Here is a 14,724-nt window from a genome sequence, read left to right as displayed (position 1 = left end):
ATCTTGTATACTTTGGTTTGGTTGTTTCTCTTCCTCAATTTTTTCTTGGTCATTAATATTTGTATTAGTGCCCCCCTCAACTATGCCTTGATCTTTATCATCTTCTTCATCATCTCCTACCTCAATAGGTTCTTGATCAATAACTTTGATTGTGGTTAATCCATATGTAATCTTCGACATTTGTTTGGACTTATGGACAACATCCTCTATGTTGTTTTGTAATATTCTAAATTCCATATACTTAGGTACAAATCTCACAACATATTTCTTAATGAATTTTGACATTTTAGCCTTGCTGAGTTGTGGCATTACTTAAGCAAGGGTTGTCTCCCTAATTTTCTTCTCTATGTCTAAACAATAGTGTCATTTATGATCAACTCTATCATATAAACTCTTAGGTATTGAGTTGGAAATTTCTAGAGGTGCTCTCTTAAAAGTAGCCATCATGGCATATATTGCCTCCTCTACTTGATTATTCTCAATCTTTCCAAGATTATCAAATTCAATGTGAGAGAAACCCGACAAATCAACATTGTTTCTAATGTTCTCACATAAATTATCTATGTATGAGGATGGATTATGACTCACCACTTGAAATTGGTTGTTTTCATCAGATTCAGTCTTCTCCTCATTAGATTCGGCCAAAGCAACATACTTTCTTCTTGGTCATTCTTGTGCTCCTCCTTCCTACTCTTTAGGCTTGGCTACCTCTTTAGCATTCTATGCAGTGACTCTTGTACTAGCCCTTGTGGTAGGTACTATTAGTTTGGGCTGACTAGATTTTGCAACTTTCTTTGGTTTTGTCACTACTTGTGTCTTTGCCTTTCTTTTCTTTTTGCCAGTAGGAATAGGTGCTTCCTTAGTTTCTATTTCCTCTTCTTGTTGATCCTCTCCCTGACCTTGTGTCAATGCCAATGGTACTTGGGCTTGTGTGTCTTCTTTTTTTTCCTTCATCTTCCTCTTCTTTGGCTCCTTCACCAAATTTTTCTGTTAGTTTCTTTACCAATTTGTTCTTCTTCCTGATCACAAAAGTAGTTTTCAATTCCATGGTGATTTTTTATTTGGCCAAGTCACAATTGCCAAAAGTTTGGGCTTCTTTGTCCATTTCTTTTGCAAGTAATGTTGTGATTGTTGTAGAGGCCTCATCAGCATTTATCTCATAACCTAATGGCCTTAGCCATCTCACTCTAAAAATTGTTGCCTGAACATATGTGAGATTAGTATCAACTAGAAAGAAAACATCATCATAATGTTTCTCCACTAGTTAGACTAGTATCCTTAATCTCTTCTTCATAGATTGTTTAAAATCTTTTAAATAACTAGTCATTATTGACACAATGTTATCACCTAATTGTTTAATGAATTCTCCTATCTGTGCTGAAATCGATCTATTTGTCTTCCATGTAACTTTACAAAATGTAGGAAATGTATTTTGCACATAGGAGAAAATACATACAAGAATAGATCCAAATTTACACTGAGCACTCTAGTTTTTCCTTATAGCTCCTAAATTTTCAATTAGTTGTTGCAACTGCAACTTGGCAAGATCATAAGTATGATCTTTGTTCATAGTTTTGTAGCCCATATCCACTACAATGCAAGGCACATTATTTAATATGCTTGAATAATAAAACTTGCGTGCTATTACTGTCACTACAAAAACTATTAGGAGATCTATGATTGTGTTAATGGTCATTCCCCTTTTGTTCCATACAGCCCCTGTGTTCTTTTTAAATGACTTCTTTTAATTCACTTCTCATAGTCTTTGGTCGATCTAGGGTTGGATACCTTGCTACCCTATGAAAAATTTCCTTTGTAATTTTAACTGGACCATTCTCTAATCATATCGAGCTATCATGAATTTTCCTTAAGACAATCTTAATTCACTTAGTTTTGAAGACATTTGGAAAATCTAGGGCACGAGTTAACCCTTTCTTCTCAATGATATTGTATTCTTCCTTCAATGCTCCATTTTCACGTAGTATTCCATATTCTTCTCTAATTTCCATTTCACCTATGCTTCCAATCTTGCAAGTGTAACAATTTCTGACATCTCATCAAGACTCATGGTGGTATCATAGGCAACGTGCTAGAGGGATCCTACTTATACGCTATATCTGGAATAGCCTTGAAAATAGGTTGTTTGATCTCATTACTAATTAACTAAACATTTAAAATCTCTTTTCCATCTAGATCTTTTAGAAGAACTAGACGCCATTACATATATCTAGGGTTTGCAAAATTTGAAACTACATAGCTCGGCATGCAGTAAATAACTTACAAATCCTAATGAAATGGTATTGACCAACCATTTAAATCTCTAGCAAACACTCAGATGAAATTCTCCAGATCACCTTTAGCTCTTTGTCTTCTTTCTCAAATTCAAATGATGTTAAATGAGCAAAAATTGATCAAATAGCCTTTAAAACACTGCAATTAATGCTAAGTGCTTACACAGCTACAAGCTCGACATCAATTGATCTCTAGCTCACTTGACATCCACATGTCTTTTCATTCACTCAGAAACCATTACGAGCTCAGTCTCAACTAACCAATTTCATTATCTCGGCACCAACTAAAATTTTACTCAGCATCCATAAAAGACTTTTCATGCTCAGTAGTAATATTAAAAAGCTAACAAAACTTTAAAGATTTTTTCATGATTTCTAATAACACTTTGCATTTGAGTATGTGCAGGATCATTGTGTGCCAAAAAGTGGCGATGTGAAAAAAAATAGTTTGAAGACGTCTAAAAGTGCTTCAAAATTTGCTTTAACCTTTTTTCACCTATCCAGGTACCAAACCTAGAAACTAAGGCCCAAGCCTTATCAAATATCTGATATGAGATTGGATATCCAATTTGATATCGGATATCTAATCTCATATCAGATATTTGATAAGGCTTGGGCCTTAGTTTCTAGGTTTGGTACCTGGATATCTAATCTCATATCAGATATCCAATCTAAGATGGGATATCCGATTTCATATCGGATATCCGATACTGGCGACATAAACACATTGGAAGGAAAAAGAAATTTTGGAGGGAAAAATGAATTTGTGAGTTATATGACTAATTTGAGTTATGAAATATGTAAAGATATAATATATAATCTATAAATATATAATATATATTAATATATATATATATGAAATTATATTATATTATATTATTATTATTATTTAATATAATAACGTAACTATTAATAAATAATAATATATTATGTTATTATTATTATTATAATCTATAAATATAATATATATTATTATATTATTATTATTTTTAATATATTTCTATTAAATATAATAACGTAATATATATATATATGTTATTGATATATATATTATTATTATTATTATTATTATCATCTATAAATTATAATATATAATATATTATTATTATTATGACCTATGTTATTAATATATAATAATATATTATGTTATTATTATTATAATCTCTAAATATAATATATATATTAATATATATATGATTATTATACTATATTATTATTTTTACTATATTATTTCTATTAGAATTGTTTATATGGGTCAAATGGGGTCATGGGTCATTCTACACATTCCATGACAACATATGTCCATAGGGGTCCTAGGACCCCTAGGGACATATTAGAATAAGTTATATCGGTCGAAGGGGGTCACAAGATGATCTATGACACCTTTCGACACATTTCATGATGACATATGTCTCTAGGGGTCTTACGACCCCTAGGGACATATTATAATTGTTTATATGGGTCAAAGGGGATCATAGGATAACCTATGACCCCTTTCAACACATTCCAGGATGACAAATGTCCATAGAGGTCTTAGGACCCCTAGGGACATATTAGAATTGTTTATATGGGTTGAACAAGGTCATAGGTCATAGGATGACCTATGATCCCTTTTGACACATTCCATGATGACATATGTCTCTAGGGGTCCTAAGACCCCTAGGGACATATTATAATCATTTATATGGGTTAAAGGGGGTCACAAAATGACCTATGACCCCTTTCAACACATTCCATGATGACATATCTAGGACCCCTAGCAACATATTAGAATTGTTTATATCGGTCAAAGGGGGTCATAGGATGACCAATGACCCATTTTGACACATTTCATGACGACATATGTCCCTAGGGGTCTTAGGACCCTTAGGAACATATTAAAATCATTCATATGGGTCAAAGGGGGCCATAGGTTGACACATTAAATGATGACATATGTACTTAGGGGTCCTAGGACCCCTAGGGACATATTAGAGTCGTTCTTACCCTTAAACCCATTACATGACGACATATGTCCCTAGCAGTCCTAGGACCCCTAGGGACATATTAGAATCATTCTTATGGGTCAAAGAGGCTCATAGGGTGACCTATGACCCCCTTTGACCCATTACATGACAACATATGTCCCTAAGGGTCCTAAGGCCCCTAGGGACATATTAGAATATTTCATGTGGGTTGAACAGGGTCATAGATTGACCTATGACCCCAGTTGACCCATTACATGATGACATATGTCCCTAGTGGTCCTAGGACCTCTAGGAACATATTAGAATCATTCTTATGGGTCAAAGGGGGTCATAGGTCACCCTATGACCCTCTTCGACCCATTACATGATTACATATGTCCCTAGGGGTCCTAAGGCCCCTAGGGACATATTATAATGCTTCATATGAGTCGAAAGGGGTCATAGGTTGATCTATGACCCCATTTGACCCATTACATGATGACATATGTCCCTAGAGGTCCTAGGACCCCTAGGGACATATTAGAATCATTCTTATGGGTCAAAGGGGGTCATAGGTCCCTTCGACCCATTACATAATGACATATGTCCCTTAGAATCGTTCTTATGGATCCAAGGGGATCATAAGTTGACCTATGACCTCCTTCGACCCATTACATGATGACATATGTCTCTAGGGGTCCTAGGACCCCTATGGACATATTAGAATAGTTCTTATGGGTCAAAGGGGTTCATAGGGTCACCTATTACCCCCTTCGACCCATTACATGATGACATATGTCTCTAAGGGTCCTAGGACCCTTAGGGACATATTAGAATCATTCGTATGGGTCAAAGGGTGTCATAGGGTGACCTATGACCCCCTTTGACACATTACATGACAACATATGTTCCTAAGGCTCCTAAGGCCCCTAGGGACATATTAGAATGCTTCATATGGGTCCAAGGGGGTCATAGGTTGACCTATGACACCTTTCGACTCATTAAATGACAATAAATGTCTCTGGGGGTTGTAAGAATTCTAGGGACATTAGAATTGTTCTTATGGATCAAAGGAGGTCATAGGTTGCCCTATGACCCCCCTTCAACCCATCACATGATGAAATATGTCCCTTAGAATCATTCTTATGGGTCATAGGGCATCATAGGTTGACCTATGATCCCCTTCGACTTATTACATGATGACATATGTCCCTAGGGGTCCTAGGACCCCTAGAGACTTATTAGAATAGTTCTTATGGGTCAAATGGGGTCATAGAGTGACCTATGACCCCCTTAGACCCATTACATGCCAACATATGTCCCTAGGGTTCCTAGGACCCTTAGGGACATATTAGAATCATTCATATGGGTCAAAGGTTTGAGCCATTAAATAACAACATATTAGAATCATTCTTATGGGTGCAAGGGGGTCATAGGCTAACCTATGACCCTCTTCGACCCATTACATGATGACATATGTCCCTAACAATCCTAGAACCCCTAAGGACATATCAGAATCATTCTTATGGGTCAAAGGGGGTCATAGGGTGACTTATGACCCCCTTTGACCCATTACATGACAACATATGTCCTTAAAGCTCCTAAGGCCCCTAGGGACATATTAGAATGCTTCATATGGGTCCAAGGGGGTGATAGGTTGACCTATGACCCCTTTTGACCCATTAAATGATGATATATGTTCCTAGGGTTCGTAAGACCCCTAGGGACATATTAGAATCATTCTTATGGGTCAAAGGGGTTCATAAGTTGACTATAACCCCCTTTCACCCATTAAATGATGACATATGTCCCTAGCGATATATTAGAATGCTTCATATGGGTGGAAGGGGGTCATAGGTTGACCTATTATCCCCTTCGACCCATTACATGATGACATATGTCCTTAGGAGTCCTAAGACCCCTAGGGACATATTAGAATCATTTTTATGGGTCCAAGGGGGTCATAAGTTGGGGGTCATAGGTTGACCTATGACCGCTTTCGATCCATTACATGATGACATATGTCCCTATGGGTCCTAAGACCCCTAAGGACATATTAAAATCATTCTTATGGGTCAAAGGTGGTCATAGGTTGACCTATGACCCCCTTCAACCCATTACATGATGACACATGTCCCTAAGACCCCTAGGGACATATTAGAATCGTTCATATGGGTCAGAGGGGATCATAAGTTGACCTATGACCCCCTTAGAATCATTAAATGATGGCATATGTCCATAGGGGTCCTAGGACCCCTAGGGACATATAAGAATTGTTCTTATAGGTCCAAGGGGGTCATAGGTTGGCCTTCGACCCATTACATGATGACATATGTTTCTAGTAGTCCTAGGACCCCTAGGGACATATTAGAATCATTCTTATGGGTCAAAGGGGGTCATAGGTATTACATAACAACATATGTCCCTAGGGGTCCTAAGGCCCCAAGGGACATATTAGTATGCTTTATATCGGTCGAAGGGGGTCATAGGTTGACCTATGACCCCCTTCAACCCATTAAATAATGACATGTCCCTAGAGGCCCTTGGACCCCCTAGGGACATATTAGAATGCTTCATAGGGTTTGAAGGGGGTCATAGGTTGACCTATCATCCCCTTTGACCCATTACATGATGACATATGTCCTTATAGAATTATTATTATGGGTCCAAGGGGGTCATAGGTTGACCTATGACTCCTTTCGACCCATTACATGATGACATATGTCCGTAGGGGTCCTAGGACCCCTAGGGACATATTAGAATCCCTCTTGTGGGTCAAAGAGGGTCATAGGTCAACGTATGACCTTCTTTGACCTATTACATGATGACATATATCCCTAGAGGTCATATTATAATCGTTCTTATGGGTTAAAGTGGGTCATAGGTTGACCTATGACCCCTTCGACCCATTACATTATGACAAATGTCCCTAGGGGTCCTAGGACCCCTAAGGACATATTAGAATCATTCTTATAGGGCAAATAGGGTCATAGGGTGACCTATGACCCCCTTTGACCCATTACATGATGACATATGTCCCTAGGGGTCCTAGGACTCCTAGGGACATATTAGAATTGTTCATATGAGTCAAAGGGGATCGTAGGTTGACCTATAACCCCCTTCGACTCATTAAATGATGACATATGTCCCTAGGGGTCCTAAGACCCCTAAGGACATATTAGAATCATTCTTATGGGTCCAAGAGGGTCATAGGTTGACCTATGACCCCCTTCAACCCATTACATGACGACATATATTTCGAGTGGTCTTAGGACCCCTAGGAACATATTAGAATGATTCTTATGGGTCAAAGGGGGTCATAGGTCACTTCGACCCATTACATGACAACATATGTCCCTAGGGTTCCTAAGGCCCCTAGGGACATATTAGAATGCTTCATATGGGTTGAAGGGGGTCATAGGTTGACCTATGACCCCCTTCGAGCCATTAAATGATGACATATGTCCCTAGTTGTCCTAGGACCCATAGGGACATCTTAGAATCATTCTTATGGGTCAAAGGGGGTCATAGGTTGACCTATTACACCCCTTCGACCCATTAGATGACATATGTCCCTAGGGGTCCTAGGACCCTTAGGGACATATTAGAATCATTCTTGTGGGTCCAAGGGAGTGATAGGTTGACCTATGACCCCCTTCGACCCATTGCATGATGACATATTCCCTAGGGGTCCTAGGACCCCTAGGGACATATTAGAATCATTCTTATGGGTCAAAGGGGGTCATAGGGTGACCTATGACCCCCTTCAACCCTTTACATGATGAAATATGTTTCTATGGGTCCTATGACCCTTATGGACATATTAGAATCATTCATACGGGTCAAAGGGGGTCATAGGTCAACACATTAAATGATGACATATGTCTCTAGAGATCTTAGGACCCCTACGGACATATTAGAATCGTTCATATGGGTCAAAGGGGGTCATAGGTTGACCTATGACCCCCTTCGATCCATTAAATAATGACATATGTCCCTAGCCATTCTAGGACCCCTAGGGACATATTAGAATTGTTCATATGGGTCAAAGGGGGTCATAGGTTGACCTATGACCCATTTTGACCCATTAAATGATGAAATATGTTCCTAGGGGTCCTAGGACCCCTAGGGACATATTAGAATCGTTCTTATGGGTCAACCTATGACCCCCTTCAACCCATTAAATGAAGACATATGTCCCTTGGGGTCTTAGGACCCCTAGGGACATATTAAAATCGTTCTTATGGATCAAAGGGGTTCATAGGTTGACCCATAAAATAATGAGATATGTCCCTAGGGGTCCTAGGACCCCTAGGGACATATTAGAATGCTTCAGATGGGTCCAAGGGGGTAATAAGTTGACCTATGATCCTCTTTGACTCATTAAATGATGACATATGTCCCTAGGGGTCCTAGGACACCTAGGGAAATATTAGAATCATTCTTATGGGTCCAAGGGGGTCATAGGTTGACTTATTACCCCCTTTGAGCTATTACATGATGACATATGTCTCTAGACATATGTTCCTATGGGTCCTAGGACCCCTAGGGACATATTAGAATTGTGTTTATGGGTCAAAGGGGGTCATAGGGTGACCTATGACCCCCTTCGACCCATTACATGTCAATATTAAATTTAATAATTCTATTATATTGTATATTTTAATATAATAATAATATATTATTAGATTATATAACAATAATAATCATATATGTTACTAGATTATAGATTTAATAATAATACCAATATATATTATTATATAGAATAATTTTGTCATATAATACTATTATATATATTTAATAATAATAATATATATCATATATATCACTATATTATATTTAATAATAATAATCATATACATTAGTATAATGTAATAATAATTATAATATTAATGTTCACACATTCACGCCAATAGTGGCATGTTGTGATGGTTAAGTTGTTGAGTTGTTATCCTTGCCATCAAAGTTCAAATCTAATGGGGATGAGGTCCCCTGTTTGTGACTTCACTGGTTCATAGCTCCAGGTCAAAGCATTTACCCCTCTTTAAAATTAAAATAAAAGTGTTCACACATTCACGAAATATATAATTTCTTCTAAAATGTTCTAAAGTTATTGTTTTATGTTTATTTCCCTTTAAATTTGTCTCCTTCCATATTTAAATTTTAAAAAAACTTCCCTTTTGAGATTTCCCTCCAAAAATGGATGGAAAGTCACCGAGCCATATTAGATATCTGATTTCAAATCGGATATCCGATTAGACCTGGTATTTACCAAGCCTACCTAGTCAACTCAAAAAACATGTTTGAGGAGGGTTTTAGTGACACTCAGACTTCGAGGAGCCATCTAAAAATGTTATTTTGATCGAAATTGAATGAAATGAAAAAGGTTTTTTAATATCGCTCTCGAGATTCCATCAATATTATTGCTGTCAAATTCTGAGTTCGATAAATATTTATTAGTTAATTATCAATGAAGATTATTGTAAACTGCTAATTGACATACTAATTTAAAAATAGCTATAACTTTCAAATGGTATAATATTTTTTAAATCTAAAAGTTGTGTCACATTCTATGCTTCGCCTAGTATAAGAAAAATAAAATAAAAATAAAATTTGGTTAAATTTTCTATTACTTAAGGTGGTCAGACACAGTAGTTTTTTTTTCAAAAATATTTTGGTAGAAAATTCATATTTAATTATTTATTTGGAATAAAAATACCAAAAAATATGCGTCACATCCAAGCATGAGTCTAATTTTTATATCTATAATTATATTGAAAAAATATTATCATTTGATTTTGATTAAGGTGATCAAACATACACCTACTTTTTATTTTCACCTTGAAATTTTTGTAGTACTCTATTGAAATCCAAACTTTTGACTAATCAATTATTTTTTTCTCCTAATAAAGTCTAGTAGTTTAGAAACTAAATTCAATTTTCTATAGATTATTTTCTTACAACTTTTTGATATAAAGTCCATAACCCCTTTAAAATTATGTGTCAAGTTAACATAACCCTGATTTACTAATTTTTCACTGCCACTTAAGGCCATAGTTTGGTACACCATGATCTTGCACATACTCATCTATATTCATGCATGTGTAACCTTTTTAGAAAAAAATCCTTGATATTGATGTATGTTATAACTTTTAAATATCAATCCCACATACCTCTTGATTGCTTAGTTTGATGAGGAGTGATAACCTGACCCATTGGGTGAAGTGGTCCCACATGCACTTGATGTGTTGTAATCCTCCTTTCTCCTCCATGTCTTGTTCATCTCATCTCTAACATTTATCTACCTTTCCTTTGGCTTTTTTGAACTCACAACTTGGTGCCTTTGACCTTGTTGGACAATATTGACTAATGTGACCAATGTTCAAATAACTAAAACATGTGGTTTGACTTAACTATCTTTTTTAATCACTTCTAAACTATTTTCTAATATAGTTCTCAGGATCATGTTCATACTCTTGATAGTAGTGACAACTATACCTTGTATTATAATCCCAATTATAAGAGTCGTCATTGTTCTTTACCTTTGTTTGCTTGTTTGATGAACAATTGGGTTTGGATCTGCACTCAAAAGCTCTATGTCCATACTCCTGACAATTATAACAATATCCTTCAAATCTTTTATTGTGCATGGTCTTAGTTCTACATTCATGTGCCTAATGACCTTTTTTGTTGCACATATGGTAGTGATCCATGCTCTTCTACTTAACATTTTGATTTGTAGTTTTTCTCCTACACACATTAGTAGTATGTCCTTTCTTACCACAATTATCACAAGTAGGTTTTGAGTTCTTACCTTCACTTCTTTCTTCAGCACTTTTGGATGGTTCTTTTTTAGTACTTGTGTATCCCAGTCTAGATGTATCATTGTTAGATCTAGGAGATCTCATTAATTGTTTAAAGTACTTGATAGCTTTATTTGGTTTATTAAAACTTTCAGAAAACTCCTTTTCTCTTTTCAAATCATCGCTCAACTATTCTTTCTGCAACTTTAGTGTTGTTATCTCAATGTCTTTACTATTTATTTCATGATTAGCAATCATGACTTGATTCATTTTTTCGAATTTCATGTCAGCAATCTTGTTTACTTCTGATGATTTCTCTTCTAGTCTGCTAATCAAAACTCTTTCATCATCTTGAAGCATGAATTTTTCTTCTATAGCTTTCTTTTTCTATTTGGTCACCTCACATAGTAATATGGCTTGTGATTCTTGTTCTATATTAAGGTTCTAATCTCTTTAGCTAGGGTTCTATTCTTTTCCATTAGATCTACAACTAATGCATCAAATTTTTTGGAGTTTTCATTTGCAAATAGCTTAGTAGTGTCCATCTCTTGGCATTGTGTGTCATTATCCTCAATAGAAATTTTTTTCTTTCTTGTCAATAATTTCTTTAGATCTTCTCTTGCTTCATTCAACTGATGTAGAATGAGTTGTATTTTAGTCTCCTGGTTCTCAATGATCTTTTCCAACTTAGTGCTTTAAACTTTAACCTATAAAATATTCACCTCACATCCATCTCATATATTCAATAAGTAAATTGAAATACTATGTAAAGTATATACATCTAAAGTATGTAAACAAGTAATCATTCACACATATATGATGCAAGATATGATTACTTAGAAACCCTCCAATGAGAAGGTAAAACTGGGGTGGGGATGACACCCAAAAAATTTCACTACTATAGCAATAAAGTGTATCCAATGAAGGTTACAATGTTTGATCATGAAACATGATATACCTTGTGAAAGGTCTACCCTATTAAAGGCTTACAAAGACTATTAGGTCTCACCTTTTTAGAGGATTTCAACACCCTATTAGAAGTGTGCCTGATTAAAGGACTTCAACTCATAATTAAGCAAGCACCTTGTTACAGGATTTCAATATAATCTTTTAGGACTACTCTATTAAGAGATTTAATTGGTTCACCTATTAGAATGTCTCGGCAATAATCCTATAATTAGCACTCTGATGCTTGATGATAGATCACCTCTATTATGTTGTGTACTTGATCCTTCTTGATTAGATGTCTCTCTGCTATTCACTGTTTCCTTCCTTTGTTCTCCTTTGACTAATTATGCAATTCAATTTAGATCATAATTCCTTGGTCACCATGAATGTCCTAGTTTGTGCATGCAAAACTCTCCTTGATCATTCATTCATTCCCTCTCTACTCATTTTCTCACCTTTTAAGTTTATGGTTTTTCCTTCTTAAGAAGACCTAGGTGACTTAGGGTTAGGTATGAATCAACGATTGTGATTCATCCATATTGCCACTTAAACTTTCCCTTTATCTAGTTGGGTGCATGTAATACATAGGGATTCCCAATTAAGGTTTATCCTTATCAATAAAATATCACAATTCAATCCTTAAGTCAGCCAAAAAATGGTTTATATAGTAGTTTGTTCCAATACAAACAACTATGACAAAATTGTGTTACTCGGTATCTGAATTCCCTGGTGCTTGGCACATACTATGACTTTAATGTTTTCACTCAGCATCTGAATGACTCGGCATGCACTTCTTGCTTGACTCTTGAATCACTTGGCACATACTGTTTGCTCCGCACTTAGTGACTCAGTACTCACTATTTGCTCAACATGCTCTAATATATATCTTGTGTTTAGCATACGTTATTTGTTCGACATGAACTAAGTAAATGACTTAAGTGTATAGACACTCCATTGTCAAAACTAATCTAAGACTAACATCAGCTATAGGCCAATTGAGTGAAATTTTATACTTGTATCAATTGTTTCTTTTCTCATATCCAACCCTTGCATTGGTTTTATGTGATTGTATTCATAAAGTTGGTTGTTCTCACACATGAGCACATGCACATGCATATGGTAGGATCTTGTGAGACCCAAATTTCCAGATATAGGTTGGTCGAGGGATTGTTAATTTTTTTGTTGGGTTGGGAACTTGCATTTTCCTTGGACACTTATCATATAATGAGCATGGGTATGTAATGTAGACATGTGGATTGGCTTCTCTCATTACCTCGAGTAACATCTTTGACAAGGTAAATGTGAAGGAGTTTTTAATAAGTGATAACTAAATGAATTAATGGGTAATAAAACTAAGATAAGAGAATATATGTATAGGTTGATCTGAGGATATGTGCATTTATGGATTTTCTGAGGGCAGGTGTCTTTATGGGTTTACTAAGGACATAATGTGATGGCCTCCAAAGGGAGAGTTTCTGCATGATGTTTATCTTGGGTTTTCATATATCAAGTGACTTACACTCCACTAGAGTCCCTACATAGTAACCCCATAGAACATATGACTAGGACCTCTTGTATTACATTGTCTCATGATCTTGGTCTCAGTCCTCTATACTATTTGGCATGAGTGTTAGCCTTGGATGACTATATGGTGTGTGGTTGTGGTTAGATCATTATCTTCATTAGCATGACGAGTGTGGACCTATGAGCACCACTTGGTTAGGAGGTGTAGCTACCTATACCAATGCTAGTGACTAGTGTATAAAGATGATCTACTTCCAGTTTGAGGCCAGTGCTAGATATTCACTTGGTACTTCAGTGTATTGAGAGTATGTTCTCTTTCGATTTATGTCTTACTTTGGATGCATTTGATATAATGTATAGATGATGATTAGTATGTTACTTGATGCATATATTTATCATGATGGTGTGTCATATTTCGTAGTTGAGATTTCTTACCACTACTTGGGATGAGTGATGTTATTGGTAGATTAGCATGTTGGATGTACCTATATTTTATGATATTAAATGATGAATTTTGGTAAGAACGATCGCATGAGACAAATCCAACTATCTTGTTATGACAAGGAGGAAATGAGCATGGTTGATTTTATTTAGATATATTGCATGTGTGTACTCCCTTTTAACTGCAATGTTGTCTATGATAATTTTGTAGATTGATGTTGTTGAGTAGATGGATTTATATGATTACAATGTGTATTTTAGCTTTATTCAAGTTCTTAGATTTACTTTCATGATCTCGAGAGATCATTCCTTGAATTACATGGATCGGATGCTCATCAGTGTGGAGGTTTCATATTTTAATGCACTTTCTTCTTGTCTTGTTGATGCAATGTTAGTGTTTCTCGCATGGGAAGGATAGTTTCTTCCATGAGAATCTATTCTCTTGCATGGGAATATGTTCTCTTGTGCAAGAGAATGTATTCTCACATGCAAGCATGTATTCTCTCTCATAAGTATTTACTTCTTTACATGGTGAAACAAAGTCTCATGTGCATCTGATGGGAAAACTTGTGTGGCTCATTGGGAAAACTCATGTAAAAATCCTGACTCACACGAGCATCTCGGCTAGTTTTTTGCATGAAAAATAGTGAGTGTTTTCACACACATTGAGGAGATGTGAAATATGATTTTGATTACCATTTTAGGTCCGACATCTTCCCATATTAAAACATATTAGCTTTAAGGTGAATAAAATATATTGTTTAAGTATAA

At 35.9% G+C, this 14,724-nt stretch overlaps 1 pseudogene; it reads right to left on the bottom strand.

Moving 5' to 3' along the window:
* LOC149538250 (xanthotoxin 5-hydroxylase CYP82C4-like) overlaps nt 1-14,724 on the bottom strand; it is a 51,594-nt pseudogene that overhangs the window by 22,053 nt on the left and 14,817 nt on the right.

The sequence above is a fragment of the Cupressus sempervirens genome, chromosome 9 (genome assembly GCF_028749045.1).
Source record: "Cupressus sempervirens isolate cs-2001-9-10 chromosome 9, ASM2874904v1, whole genome shotgun sequence".
Classification (NCBI taxonomy): Eukaryota; Viridiplantae; Streptophyta; class Pinopsida; order Cupressales; family Cupressaceae; genus Cupressus; species Cupressus sempervirens.
Note: the sequence above shows the minus strand (reverse complement) of the source record. Positions and strands in the feature narration are given on the sequence as shown.